At 40.3% G+C, this 15454-nt stretch overlaps 1 protein-coding gene across 7 annotated transcripts in view; it reads left to right on the top strand.

The window, feature by feature from the left end:
* LOC146406843 (uncharacterized) overlaps window positions 1-15454 on the top strand; it is a 103532-nt gene that overhangs the window by 37246 nt on the left and 50832 nt on the right. The window contains exon 2 of one of the 7 annotated variants that reach the window (XR_014815908.1): window positions 13488-13553. The exons of the other annotated variants lie outside the window; for them this stretch is intronic. The gene's annotated coding sequence lies outside the window, so the exon portion shown is untranslated. The remainder of the gene's footprint in view (window positions 1-13487; window positions 13554-15454) is intronic. 7 annotated transcript variants of the gene reach the window in all.

Here is a 15454-nt window from a genome sequence, read left to right on the forward strand (position 1 = left end):
CTAATTATTGCTTGTGCTTTTGGTATCATTTCTAAGAATCTATTGACATGTTTTCTTTTAAGATTTTTAGTTTTAGTTCCTCTTCTTCTTCTTCTTCTTCTTCTTCTTTTTTTTTTGCCACACCCACAACATGCAGAAGTTCCCGGACCAGAGGTTGAAACTGTGCCACAGTCACAGTAGTAACCAGAGCTGTAGCACTGACAATGCTGGATCCTTAACCTGCTGAGCCACCAGGGAACTCCTTATTTTTAGTTTATACATTTAGGTCTTTGATCCATTTTGAGTTATTTTTTTCCATGGTGTGAAGTAAGGCCCAGTTGTATTCTTTTGCATGTTCATAACCAGTGGTCCTAGCACCTTTTGGTAAAAAGACTGTTCTTTCCTCATTGAATGGTCTTGACACACGTCAAAAAATTATTTGACACAGATGTATGGATTGATCTCTGTACTCTCAGTTCAATTCATCTATATGTCTATCTTTATGCAGAAATAATGAGACATTATAAAACAAAAATACAATAATATCTATGTAATTATCTTTACCAGTGTCCCTTGTTTCTTTACATGGTTTTCAGGCACTGTCTAGTGTCCTTTTGTTACTCCCTGAAAGAGTCCCTTTAGCTTTTCTTATAAGACAGGTCTACTAACAATAAAAATTCTCAGTTTTTATCTGATAATATCTTCCTTTATTTTTGGCCACGCCCATGGCATGCAGAAGTTCATGGGCCAGGGAATGAACCCACAGGGACTACCCCACAGCTGTAACCAGAGCTGAAGCAGTGACAATGCTGGATCTTTAACCCACTGAGCCATGAGGGAATGCCTATCTGGTATGATCTTAATTCTCTTTCCTTTATGAAAGAGAGTTTTGCCAGATATAAAATTCTTGGTTGAGAGACTTTTCCCTTTGGCACTGCCAGAATTATCAAAAATTATTAACTAATGATCTGTCTTGCTTCACCTATGCTCCTTACCACTTCTGCCTCAACACAGATACAACTGAGAATCACAGAAAGGAGGAATCTTCATGAAAGTGAAAGAAAAGGAAAACAAAATAATGGCAAATCAAAACTTATGGGCTATAGTTCAAAATGTAGCCAGGGAGGAATTTATAGCCTTAAATGTATATATGGAAAAAACAAAAAAGAGAAAGGCTGAAAAGCAATGACTTAACAATCTGAAGAAGTTAAAAAAGAACAGCAAATTAAACCCTAAGGAAGTACAAGGGGAGAAAAACTAAAGAAAAGAGCATGACAATAAAATGCAAAACAAATGTGCAATAGATAAAATCTACACAGTCAAAAGTTAGTTCTTTGGCAAAACTAATAAATGGGATAAGTTCCTAGCAAGACTGAAAAAGAAAAAAAGGGCTAGGCACAAATCACTAGTATCTGGACTGAAAAGGGGACATAGCTAATGATATTAGAGACCTAAAAAAGATACCATAGTTTTAAGATAACATGTGCACATTAAAAGACATGGTCCACAATGGTCATAGGAGCATTATTTATCATTGTCATAAATTGGGACCATTCCCCAATTTCCATCCACGGTAGAGGGATAAATAGATTGTTGTATATTCATGGAAAATATTGTGACGTCAATGGCTATGAACTATTGTACCCACAACAACACTGACATATCTCATAAACATGATGCTGAGTCAAAGAAGCCAGATCCCCAAAAGTATGTATAGTACCATCTCATTTAATTTATAGGTTAGATGCAATAAAGGGTTCAAAGACACACAGGCAAAACTAATCCATTATATAGAAGTCAGGATAGGGATTTCCTGTCGTGGTGCAGTGGAAAGGAATCTGACTAGGAACCATCAGTGTAGGTTTGATCCATGGCCTGGCTTAGTGGGTTAAGGATCCAGCATTGACGTGACCTGTGGTGTAGGTCGCAGACTCGACTTGGATCTGGTGTTGCTGTGGCTGTGGAATAGGCTGGCAGCTGTAGCTCCAATAGGACCCCTAGCCTGGGAACCTCCATATGCTGCGGGTGCAGCCCTAAAAAGCAAAAAAAAAAAAAAAAAAAAAGTCAGGATAGTCATTTCTTTTCGAGGGGTCATTACTGAGTGGAAAAGAGGGGACGAGTTGGAAGGTTTGGGGGTAGTAAGAATACCCTATTTCCTATCCTGGGTAGTGGGTCCACTAATGTGTTTGCTTTGGGAAAACTCATCAAGTTGTGCATTTATGATTTGTCCCCTTTTCCATGTGTTATTCTTCCATCAAAAAAAAAATTAAACCAAAGAAACAAAACTTCACGTTAGCCCTCTGTACCTGGGCTCCCAGGACCTGAGTCCCTGGTAAATTACCTGTTATCTAACCAGAATATTTCTCCATCTGTTTCCACTTTATTTTTCTTAATTTTTTTTTTTTTTGGTCTTTTTGTCTTTTTTTAGGGCTGCACCCATGGCACATGCAGGTTCCCAGGCTATGGGTCCAGTCGGAGCTACAGCTGCCGGCCTATACCACAGCCACAGCAATGCGGGGATTTGAGCCATATCTGCACCCTACACCACAGCTCACGGCAACGCCAGATCTTTAACCCTCTGAGCAAGGCCAGGGATCGAACCTGTAACCTCATGGTTCCTAATTAGATTCATTTCCCCTGTGCCATTTCGGGAACTCCTGTTTCCACTTTATTTTCATTTTGCCCTGAGCAGATGGCAAATAATCAAGCCCTCACTTCAGAATGTAGGGAAGCTTCTAGCTCCCTGTGTTCCTCCTTTGCCCTCTTTGCTTCCTGCTCTTCTGCTCCCCCTTGCCTTTTTCTCTCTCTCTATCTCTGCTTCACTTTTTTCTCTTCTATTCCCATTTCTCCTCTCTTCTTCACTCTTCCTGAATGAAATACATTCAGGGCAAAGGAGGAAGTCTGCTGCATTCAGCAGAAAATTTTGCATTCTCTACTCTTCTGTTTAAAAGTAGCTAAGTTGAAAATACTTAGAAGCACTCTGCCATTCAGGTTGTTCCCACTTTAACTTTCCTAGTTGAATGCTACTAAAATACAAATTGTTAGAAAATACTCCGTATATTAAAAAAAATAAATTAATTAATTAAAAAAAAAGAAAATACTCTGTATATTAACAAGGATCGCCTCTGGGTGGCAAGATTATTGATTATTATTTTCCATATATATTTCATATGTATATATTATGTGTTTAAAAAATTTCTACATTCTTTTAAAATATTAGCTTCATGAAAACGTAACAAATTGCCATCTTAGTTATTAATTCTTTTAAGCTTTAAATTTTTTTTCAAGTTTCAGAAATTAAGTCTCTTAGAAAAAATACAATGTTTAGCCAGTTCTAGGTTTTTTTTTTTTTTTTTTTTTTTCTGTCTTTCTGCCATTTCCAGAGCCACTTCTGTGGCATATGGAGGCTCCCAGGCTAGGGGTCGAATCGGAGCCGTAGCTGCCAGCCTACGCCAGAGCCACAGCAACATGGGATCCAAGCCATGTCGGCAACCTACACCACAGCTCACGGCAATGCTGGATCCTTAACCCGCTGAGCAAGGCCAGGGATCGAACCTGCAACCTCATGATTCCTAGTCAGATTCGTTAACCACTGAGCCACGACAGGAACTCTTAGCCAGTTCTAGTTTTAATGCTATGGAACATAATAATGGGATCCTTTTTTACTTTTCCTTGAGTTGTTCATTAGGATTGCAAGATAAAATATAGGAAGCTCAGTTAAATTTGAAGTTCAGATAGCAGTGAATTTGGGACATATGTGAAAAAATTATTCATTGTTTATCTGAACTTTTTTTTTTTTTTTTTTGTCCTTTTAGAGCCGCTCCTGCGGTATATGAAGGTTCCCAGGCTAGGGGTCTAATCGGAGCTGTAGCTGCCAACCTACACCACAGCCACAGCAATGCCAGATCCGAGCTGCGTCTGTGACCTACACCACAGCTCTTGGCAATGCTGGATCCTTAACCCACTGAGTGGGGCCAGGAATTGAACCCAAAACCTCATGGTTCCTAGTCATACTTGTTTCTGCTGCGCCATGATGGGAACTCCTATTTTATTTTATTTTTTTATTTTATTTTTGTCTTTTTTGGGCTATCTGAACTTCAAATTTAACTGAGCATCTTGCATTTTTAATTGCTAAAGCTAACAATTTATGTCGATGGATCGTTTTTCTGTGGGTCACCATCTTCACTAGAAAGAGAGGTTTGCAACTTCTGCTAAGTAGAAAATTGGTAGGCAAGTGATGTCAGGAAAGGTCAAGTTTTAGACAGAACTGTTCTGGAGGCATTTCTAATGATTTTTTCTCCTATCATCCTGTTTACCAGCCAGAACTTACTGTAAGCACTAAGCAGTGTTGGAAACTTCCACAGAGAAGAGCACAACCTTTGGAGCCAGGTACACTTGGGTTCAAATCCTAGGGCCATCTTTTATTTTCCTGATAACATTGAGCAAGTAACTCAATGGTCATCTGTAAAACACCAGTACTATTATAATGAGGCTTCTGTGCTGCCATAAGCATGGAATAAAATAATATGTGTGAAAGACTTAGCACATCGCCTGCCATAGATTCGAGTTCTCCACAATCACATTTCTTGTCATTGTTAGTAAAGAGACATGCCCCCCACCACCATCAAATCAAAAACATAAGACAAATGCACGATGACGCTAAGACAACCATGCAATGATATGGTGGAAAGAAGGAAGGTTCCATGTCACAGGAGTCTGAAGAGAGAGGGCGACCTCTGTTCTTGTGATCAGGTGTTCACAGACCTGAACAAGGGACAGAGTGGCCTGCATTTGAAGTGGGCCTAGATGATGGAATTAGGGTCAGAACATTCTAGATAGAGAAAACAGCTGCACCAAAGCATGAAGATGGGGAAGTGGGGGATGTGTACAGGGAAAAACAAATGACTTTGGTAGAAGAGAAGCCAGAGTGAGGTGTATCAGGTGACCTAGGAGTCTAGACTTTATTATTTCAATTCATGGGGGTGCTGGTAAAGGTGTCTTAGTGAAGCCATGAGAAGATGGGGATACTTCAAAGATTACAGTGATGCAGAGAAAGGACTGAAAAGGAGATTTCCTGGTGTTCTGGGGTGGGGCGCTGAGTTCGGGATCCATTGAAATAAGGCTGATCTCATGATTCCCCTGCTTATAACTAGTTCATAGCTTCCTGCTGCCCACATGATCAGGTCCAGGTGCTTTAGGACTTTCATAAGCCCTGCATGCCCTGGCCCCTGCCTGCTCCCCTGACTGGCAGTCTGAGAGCTCTGTGCTCTGGCCATGTGGGCTGGCCCACATCTTGGCCTCTGTATCTGCTGTTCCCGCTTCCTGACACTCTTCTCCCAGCACGGGGCCCAGGCCACTCCAAATCATCATTCAGATTGCAGCTTCATTGACCAATTGACCATCCCACAGACACTGTCTCTGAACCTCCCATGGGTGTTACAGGCTCCCAGAGCAACCAGCAGCTCTCTGGGTCCTGTCGGTGTTCACTTTTTTTTTTTCTTTTTAGGGCCACACCCGCGGCATGTGGAGATTCCCAGGCTAGGGGTCCAATTGGAGCTACAGCTGCTGGCCTCCGCCACAGCCACAGCAACACCAGATCTGAGCCTCATCTGCGATCTACACCATGGCTCACAGCAACACCAGATCCTTATTAGTTTTTTTTTTTTTTTTTTTTTTTGCGTGGTATTCACATATTTATAATGGTATTCTTACTGCCTATAACCCTAGCAGGGCAGAAACTCAGGGAGCCCCATACCACTCTCCAGGTGCAAATGCATAGCTAGAGGCTTTCAGTAAATTCTGACCAATGAAGTGGAGAACAGTGATGAGATTCTCCATTAGGATGAAGGTAATAGAAATGACAAGGGCAGGAGGGGTAAGAGGAATTTGTAAGTCCATGCTTGCCCCTCTCCAAAATGACTGCTCTACCACAGAGAGTCAGCAAACTAGGGATGGGACCAAGGCAGATGTGTTGCCTGCTTTTGTAAATGCAGTTTTGTGGGAACAGAGCCATGCTCGTTCATTCAGGTACTGTGTACATCTGCTCTCCCACTGTGCCAGAGGTGGCTAGCTGCCTGTATAGCCTAAATTACTTACTATTGGGCTCTATGCCAAAAAAGTTTGCCAATCCCGATTCTAGAAGAAAGGTTGCATTCAGGTCCATATAATAATAGTAGCTGTTATCTTTATGTGCCAGGATTACAGATGAGCTTTATAGTCTTTCAAATTTTTTGCATTATTCATATTTTCTACAAAGAACATATATTATTTTTATAATCGGTAAAACAATAAAGGTTATTAAAAACTGGATGGAATGTTCCACTAATTCTTTTTAGTTTTTAATTCCTAAGTGTTTTATACTTTTTTCAGGGGTGAACTTGTTAATCAGAGTACCTTTCCTTGCCGGCTTTAGAGAATATAGGAAGAGCTTTCAGAGCTGTAGAGGAAGTCTGTCCCTCTTATTTCCTGCACCAGTGGGACAATGTCTTTCTACTATTTTCTGAGTTTGGCTTTTGATTCTGTCTTTAGAGAATCAAGCCGAACATTTTGTGAGACGTGGATTCCAGTAAATGCATGCTTGTCACATGCTGTACATATGCCCATGATCAGCACCTTGATGAGGACACTGTTTAATATCAAGCAGTATTCTGAGTGGAAACTTAATTTTCTAAATTTTAATAACAATTATTAATATTAAGTAAAACTTCAAAACAGACACAATTCTTAAAAGTGGTTGCAGATTTTTTTAAAAGTGTTTGTTAATAAATGACTTTAATTAAAACAGAAAATGTGAGTTTCCTGGTGGCTCAATGGGTCACTGTCAGTGCTATGGCTTGGGTCATTGCTGTGACATGGGTTTGATCCCTGGCCTAGGACGTTCCACATGCCATGGGTGAAGCTGAAAAAAAAACCAAAAAACAAGGCCCAATTTCCCATGAGAGGTCCCTCTCCATCCTTACCTTCCAAGATGTCTCAAAATAATTGAAGTAAATGATTACTATGGAAATTTTCTTAGAATTTCTCACTAGATGTAAGCTGTGTGAGAACAGGAATATTATTGTCTGTCTTGTTCAAGACTGTGCTCTGGCATGTAGAGCCATAAGAAGCACATAGTAAGTGCTCAGTAATAAATATTTCTTGAATGAATGACTGCAAAAGAAATTGATAAGAAAAAACAAGTCCCCAAGGAAAGGGGCCTTTTGCAAAATATTTTTGTAAATTATAAGATGGGGGAGTTCCCACTGTGGCGCAGCAGAAACTAATCTGCCTAGGAACCATGAAGTTGCAGGTTTGATCCCTGGCCTCACTCAGTGGGTTAAGGATCCGGCGTTGCCATGATCTGTGGTGTAGGTGGAAGACGTGACTTGGATCCTGCATTGCTGTGGCTCTAGTGTAGGCCAGCAGCTGTAGCTCCAATTGGACCCGTAGCCTGGGAACCTCCATGTGCCACAGGTGCGGCCTTACAAAGTAAAAAAATTTAAAAAATGAAAAAAACAAACAAACAAACAAACAATGCACACTCTCACAAACATTTAGAAAATTAAGTAGAAAAATCAACTTTGTTTGCTCCAATTTAAACCTATCATGATTTCGTTGCATTGCTTTCGGTTTTTTTTTCCATGTGCATAATGTTTAATGTAAGGTAACCATGTATACATACAATTGTATTCCTTTTAAAATTAAACTTACACTAAGAATTTTCCACGTAATTTCAAGATCTTTGTAAGTATTTGTTTTAATGATTGTATAGTAAATTGACTGGAATTGCATCTTTTAGTTAATAATTCCCAGTTTCATTTCTTTTGCAATTATAAATAATGCTGCAATATATAACAAAAAAAACTTTGTGCTTTTAGCCATTTTTTGAAGAAAGTACTTGACAGGTGGTATACTAGTCCAGAGAGTCTAGGTTATGCTGAAGTAACAAAAATCCCCCAGACCTCTGTACTTACAACAATAGGGGTTTCTCATTTGTGCTGTTTGGCCACTAACAAAATGGGAATTTAAAAAAAATTCTATAAATATGGTTCTCTTCAATTCAATTCACCAAATATTTGTTGAGTGCCTGTTATTAAAAGGCCCACTGCTTGCCCTGAATGTAGTTGAAAAGATTTTCTGATGAGTCACAGGTAAATGAAAGCTGAGAACTCTATTTTCATAACATGCTGCACAACAGCAGAAAGCAAAAATCGATGAAGGCAAAAGATCATTTTTCTGGTCTAGTCATTTGTATGCCATGTCTGTATTGTTTTAGATGTAAGTCTCTTTTTCTGTCTGCCTCTTAAAAATCCTCCAAAATGTGTAAAGGTCAGCCTGGTATGTCCCTATGCCACAAGAGTGGATGCAATGCCAAACACTAGGATTATCAGCCTTGGTTTTGCAACACCCTCATGCTCCCATGACCTCAAAAGCTGTTGTGAAATTTTCTGAACAAAGCAAATTTAGATTTACCAAAAATAATAAGATAAAATAAAAATGCCCTTTAGACTAATAATCCTAATCCTAGAAATTTTCCTAAGGAAATACTCCACCCAAAGACAAAGTGATATACACATGAAGATCTTTCTTATACATTGTAACAGCAAATAATGGTAGGTAAATTATGGTATATTTACCAGATCGAACATCATGAAACAGTAAACACTTATAAGTATAAAACTTATATAGATGTTTATGATTTAAGCTAAAAATGGGAAATTTGTGATTTATGCTTATGATTTAAGCTAAAAATGGGGAAACAATAAAATTTCAGCTATGTTGTGCAATTATGTATAAAATATGAATACATTAAAAAAGACTACTAGGAAATACGGCAAATGAAATTGTTGGTTAGGGAAAATTGGGGGAATTTTGTATTATTTTTAAAGATTTAATATTTTTGTTATTTTTATTTGAATAAAACATTTAAAAATACATGAAATCCATTCCTGGGAGGAACTTTGTATTAAATTAATATTTTAGAAATTGGAATAGATAACTAACATTGCGCTGGGATGCTGGTTTCCTAGCTCCTCTGGGAGCATCTTGTCAATTCCTCCTTTGTCTGATATGCCTTTATTGCTCATTACTCAGGAATTGAAACATTCAGATAAATTTTTTTTCTTTTTTTTGGCTGCATCTGTGGCATGCAGAAGTCCCCAGGTCAGGGATCCAACCTGTGCCACAGCAGCACCCCAAGCTGCTGCAGTGACAATGCCAGATCCTTAACCCACTGTGCCACAAAGGAACTCCTGGATAAAGTCTTTTTGAAACAGAGTAGTTTGGATAAAGAACACCTCTTGCTATCTGAATACCTCTTGCTATCTGATTTCTTTTTTATAACTTTCAAAAACTCAGAAAGGGTATGATTTGCATACTAAGGGATGCTTCTAGACAAAATGCATGGGCCAACATAACATTAGACATTTTCCAGAACTGAGTATGCCCAAGTCTTTTATTCTGCTTTGGACTGGACACACAGTAGACACTCAACAAATTGCTGACAGAATACAAAGGAGAAGAAAGTCTTTCTGCACCCAAAACCTGAATGAAGTGGGGAGAGGCTGTGTCCTCCAGAGCAGCAGGCATCCCAAAGTGGGAGGCAGGAAGGACAATGATGAGGCACATGAGCCCCTTGGAGAGAACAGCTGGTCACATGCCATCTCCACAGAAATCTTCAGGAGGCGCCAGTGAGCAAGAGCGGCCCCAGCATTAACGGAGGTGAAACATCATGCTCTGGGGCCTACCTGTCAATTTTCACACCCTCTTGACTGCAAGGGGAAGGAGTTGGCCAATGAAAGACACCAAAGTGCTCTGGATACATGTAATTAATGTTAGCATGTTACACTCTTTATTGGAAACTCTCTTGAGCCCAGATGCTGAAAGGACAGACTTTGGAACCACTGTTTATCCTTGAGTTAAAAACCCTTTGGAAACATTCCTGTGCTTTGCCATTTGAATCCGTCATATACCAACAAGGCCAGAGACTTTTTCTTTCAGTGGATTTCACAGCTCCCTTTATTGTTTGTGTGTTAGTTTTGGGTGTTCTAGGTTTACTTGGAGCAGATCCAATTTCCTCACTTGGTGTGCTGGTGACTCACACTTCATAACAGGAGGGGCCTTCCAAATAATACCAGTGGCATCAATCTTGGCAGCCAGTGGCCGCTTGCCAAAATGTCACCCTGGCTGTGCTACTGCAGAAAATGTGGTGGCTGTTGACATTGGCATGTGTTGGGCTGTTTCTCTGCGCTGAGCCTTAGCAGTGCAAAGACTGGCATGGGTTTGTCAGGGGCTGGGACGACCCTTAAAGAGACAATTAGCATATTCTTGGGGTGTTGATACTTGATATACTTGCATTGAGTAACTACGGAGTGATGGCTCAGGCCGAGCTGGCGTGGGAAGGCCCTGGATCCAGAGTCCAGCCAATCTGGATGGTCCAACTGGCTGCACTGGCCCTGTGTCCATATGTTTTTTGCCCTACTTCATTGCAAATAGAACTGAAATATGTCTATCACTTGGGTCATTGTGAAGTTTCAATTCCCTCTGCAAAATATTTTGAGGTCCTCAGAAGAGAGGAGAGACAGTTTGTTAAATGTGGGTAATAAATTAGACTTGGGCCTTCTCTTCCAGGGAGCCAGTAATTTACTCTCTTTTCACACTGCAATGAGATCCCCGTTGCAAGTATGAAAAGAGGGTAAATTATACTTTGCAGAGTGACCACCTCACCTGCATTATTTTCAGTTTGTTTCTTAGGATCTTTGATGAGGAAGCATTAAAACAAAAAAAAAAAAAAAAAAAAAAACAGACCAAAGAAACAAAAAAACTTTGTTATTTAAATTATCCGATGTTTCCTTTGCCAAAGATTTAAAAGATGCAAAGATTTCAGAAAACTGTGGGAAACGAACCTTCTGCTTGCCAAGTTTCAGGAAGAAGAGAACATTCTTTCTGAGTGGTTTTCAATTGTCTGCTGTAATAAATGATTAATTTCCACATTACATTACATTAAAGGGATTAAAAATGATACCACCCTCCTTTTATATCCCGTTTTTATAAGTCACTTGTGTGATGGTGTGTCATGACTAATAAAAATGGACCAGATAGTTAAATGAACTATGCCCCAGCAAAAGGCTGAGAGTACAGTGTGTTTCTGTTAACCCTTCTTGTCCACTGGGGGTGGGGGGGGTGGAGGGGTGTGGGTTCCCTTCTGAACTGGTGGCCACCAGCACTATGATGGAATCAGAGGTCAGTGCCCATGGGTATTCAGGCAGCCAGGGATCCTGTTCTGTACCTTTCCTTGGGCGTGGGGCTTGATGACCAAGACAGATCTCCTACAGGCTCACTGCATTGGTTTCCTTGAGCTGCCCAAAATTACTGCCAAGCAGGTGGCTGAAAACAACAGAACTGTATTCTCTCACAGTTCGAGAGCCAGAAGTCTGAAAAAAAGAGGCTGGCAGGGCTGCGTTCTCTCTGAAGCGTCCAGAGAAGCATCTGCTCTCACTCTTCTAGATTCTGATAGTTCCACGGCTTGGGGTGACATAACTTTAATCTCCTCATGGCATGCTTCCTCTGTGTCTGTCTCCAAATGTCCTCTGTTTATAAAGACACTAATTATATTAGGTTAGGGGCCCACCCTAATGCAGAACCCCATCTTAACTCATTACATCCTTAATGACCCTATTTCCAAATTGGGTCACATTCTGAGGTTCCAGGGGGTTAGGACTTCAACATATGGAATTTGGGGAGACAAAATTCAATCCATAATGCTCATCCAGGTGGGCCTTTCCCTAACACTTGTCTTGTAGCTTCAGACTGTCCTTCCTGAAGCTTCAGGTAAGTTGCCATGTCTGTTGGGTTTTCTTTTTTGTTTTTTTCTTTTAAGGGCTGCACCTGTGGCATATGGAAGTTCTCAGGGTAGGGGTTGAATTAGAGCCTATACCACAGCCACAGCAACGCCAGATCTGAGCCACATCTGCAACCTATACCACTGTCGGGCTTTTCAGTTCAGATCATGAGACTGAACCTCCTCACCTGTCCTCATACCCCTTGGAGAGAAAAGTCAGCTTGTGGGGAAGCCTGGGCAGTGGTGAGGAACCCCATATATGGTTTATGTCCTCCTTCTTTTCATTCCTCCTTCCTCAGATGTAATACAAGTGCCTCCTTTTCTCAAAAATTTCCAAGAACTGATCTGTAATGTATTCACACGAAGGGAACGAAGCATAGGCTCCCAGAATCTTTGTGTTGGATCTCACAGCTCCCCTAGTCTAAAAACCCTCCACAAACAACCTTGACATGTCAGACACCAAAGCTTCAGGCCCAGTGAATAAATGTCCATTGTAGAGTTCTGGGCCCTGGTGATCAAGAAGGACAGTTTTCTGGTTTTGTTTGTTTTGGCGGGACAGAGGAGGAGGGCTGATTCTGAGAATTCTGAAATCACATCCATGAGACCAACTCATCCTGCCTTGGTTAGTATATGTGGGTTTTTCATGCCTTGGATTCAAATAGCATCATCCTTGGAGGCTGAGATTCTGAAGGAGGGTGGGTAGGTGGGGATGCTCCCCTTGAATGGGAGAACCCTAGAATCATCTGGAAGGCTGACCTGCCTGTGCCCTCACCACCACACACAGTAATGTTAATACTCCCTGTTTTGAGGTGAATGAGTGTATGGGATTCTCAGCTGTGCTGGAAGGGGACATGCACTGAAATCCCACTCAGGGAGTGCAGAATGCTGGGGACATTTAGCTCCTCCTCCACCTTGATCAGGAAGGAAAATCCAAAGTGACCCCTGATGTGGAGGGATTCACGTATACCCTATTTGTTACTGTTTTCCATTTATTTTTGTCATCTACTCTTTTCCTTTTGTGTGGTTTTAATTGATCATTTTATATGATTTCATTCTCTCTGCTTTCTTAGCATATCAATTATATTTCTCTTTTAACTTTATTTAGTGATTGCCCTAGAATTTGAAATAAACTTTTACAACACATCCACGTTCACTTTCAAATAGCAATATACCACCTCACAGGTATCGTAACTTACAATAACAAAATAATCCAAATTCCTTCCCTGTCTCTTGTATTTTCTGTGTTATTCATTTCACTTATATATGACAATATATGTTTAGAAATGTACACAGATGCATATGTAATTAAATACATTATGGTTATTATTATTATTATTTTGCTTTTTAGGGCCACACATGCAGCATATGGAAGTTCCCAGGCTAGGAGTCGAATCAGAACTACAGCTGCCAGCCTACACCACAGCCACAGCAACTCAGAATCTGAGCCACATCTGTGACCTACACCACAGCTCATGGCAACACCAGATCCTTAACCAACTGAGCGAAGCCAGGGATGGAACCCGCTCCCTCATGGATACTAATCTGGCTCATTACCACTGAGCCACAATGGGAACTTCCTGTGGCTTATTATTTAACAAAATGTTAACTGTTAGAGCAATTAAATCAAGAAAAATAAAAGTTCGTTATCTTCACTTATTCTTCTTTCAGTGTTCTTCCTTTCTTTATGTAGATTCGAGTTTCTGACCTGGATTATTTTCCTTCTCTCTGAAGAACTTCTTTTAACACTTCTTGCATGGTAGGTTCACTAGAAACAAATCTCAATTTTTGTTTGTCTGAGAAAGTCTTTGTTTCTCCTTCACTTTTGGTAGATAATTTGGCAGGTTACAGAATTCTAGGTTGGTGGTTTTCTTCTCTCAATCCTTGAAATATTTCACTTCACTTTCTTCTTGCTTGAGGGATTCCCAAAAAGTTAAATGGTTGTTTTGTTTGTTTGTTTGTTTTGTCTTTTTAGGGCCATACCAGTGGCATATGAAAGTTCCCAGGCTAGGGGTTAAATCGGAGCTGTAGCTGCTGACCACAGCCATAGCCACAGCAACATGGTATACAAGCCACATCTGCAACCTACACCACAGCTCATGGCAATACTGGATCCTTAACCCACTGAGCAAGTCCAGGGATCAAACCTGCATCCTCATGAATACTAGTCGGGTTTGTTAACAACTGAGCCATGACAGGAACTCCTGTAATCCTTATTTTTGTTCCTCTATAGGTAAGGTTTTTTTTCCCTCTGCTTTCTATAAGGATTTTTTTTTGGGGGGGGTCTTTCTCTATTTTGAAAATGATATGCCTAGGTGTAGTTTTAGGGTAGCATTTATCCTGTTTGGTGTTTTCTGATTTGAGCTTCCTGAATCTGTGGTTTATATCTGACATTAATTTGAGGAACTTTCCCATCATTTTTGTTATGGTATAATGATGTCGATAAATCCACAGTAACAGCTCACCACCCCTCACCCTTTTATTCAAATGCTTTATTTTTTCCACTGCTGCTGGAGAAGGCTAGTGAGCATAAGACCAAGTACTCAGAAGAAAGCATTGCCAAAAATCAGTCACCTTTCCCTCCTGGGGAAAAAAAAAAAAAAAACCCAAGTCCAATTCATAACAGGAAGGAGATGGGAAAGGAGGAGATTTAAATGAACCAAAGCGATTGTTAGCTTCTCACATTTCCTCTCAACAAATCATGTAATATAAGCTGCCGGAGGCAGATTTAGTAACAACAGAATCATTAGTTCATGAACCAGGAAATGGGGTGATGTTGGTGGAAATGTTGGCCAAATCAGTGCCAGATTGGTCCCAAGGCCACTTCTAGAAAAATCTCTCTTTGCAGAATCTCTATCTGCTCCCAAGTGACCTGGGAAACGCTTTCTGGCTGACCCCTCCTTCCTAGTCCCTTTGTTTCACTAAGTTTTTACTGTGAAATATTTTAGATACGTGAAGAGTTGTACCCACAACCCAGCTTGTTAAACACAGTAGAGCCTTTTGTTCACATACCCTCCTCTTCATACCTTCATACCCCTGTGCCCAGAAATAATTATTCATAATTTAGTGTCCATCAATTCCCATGCATTTCTTTATACTTTGCTAGTATGTTTGTATCCCTAAACAAAAACATAACACTTCTTCCCATGGTTTCTAAACTTTTATAAGGATCCTGAATGCTTCTTTCTGCAACTTGTATGTTCCACGTGATGTCCATGAAACTTATTCATGCTGAACAAGTACCTGGACATTCATTTTCACTGATGTTTAATACTCCTTGGTATGTACATACCATTTCTCCATTCTCTAGGGGTGAGTGTTTAGGTGGTTTCTAGTTTTTCATCATTAAAAACAATGACACTACGTATATTCTTGTTCATAATCTTGTGCAAGCTCCTTTGGGTTTCTATATAGCTATGGTCAAAACATCTGCATGGCAATAACTTTTCTAGAAATTGCCCATTTGCGCTTCAAGAGAGCTCTGTCTTCTAGTTCCCACTGCCCCACAGCCTCACCAGCTCAGCAGTACCAGACTTAGTTTTGCTAATCTGATGGGTTTTAACATGCATGTCCCTAGTTACTAATTTTAGTATCTTCATATGTGTTTATTGGCTATTGGTGCTGGCTTCTATGAACACCTTCCTGTGTGTTTTAATTTTT

Source organism: Sus scrofa, chromosome 1 (genome assembly GCF_054392235.1).
Source record: "Sus scrofa isolate SSC_HxYL_T2T_F1_AM1 chromosome 1, Sscrofa_HxYL_maternal_Yorkshire_Landrace_v2.0, whole genome shotgun sequence".
NCBI lineage: Eukaryota > Metazoa > Chordata > Mammalia > Artiodactyla > Suidae > Sus > Sus scrofa.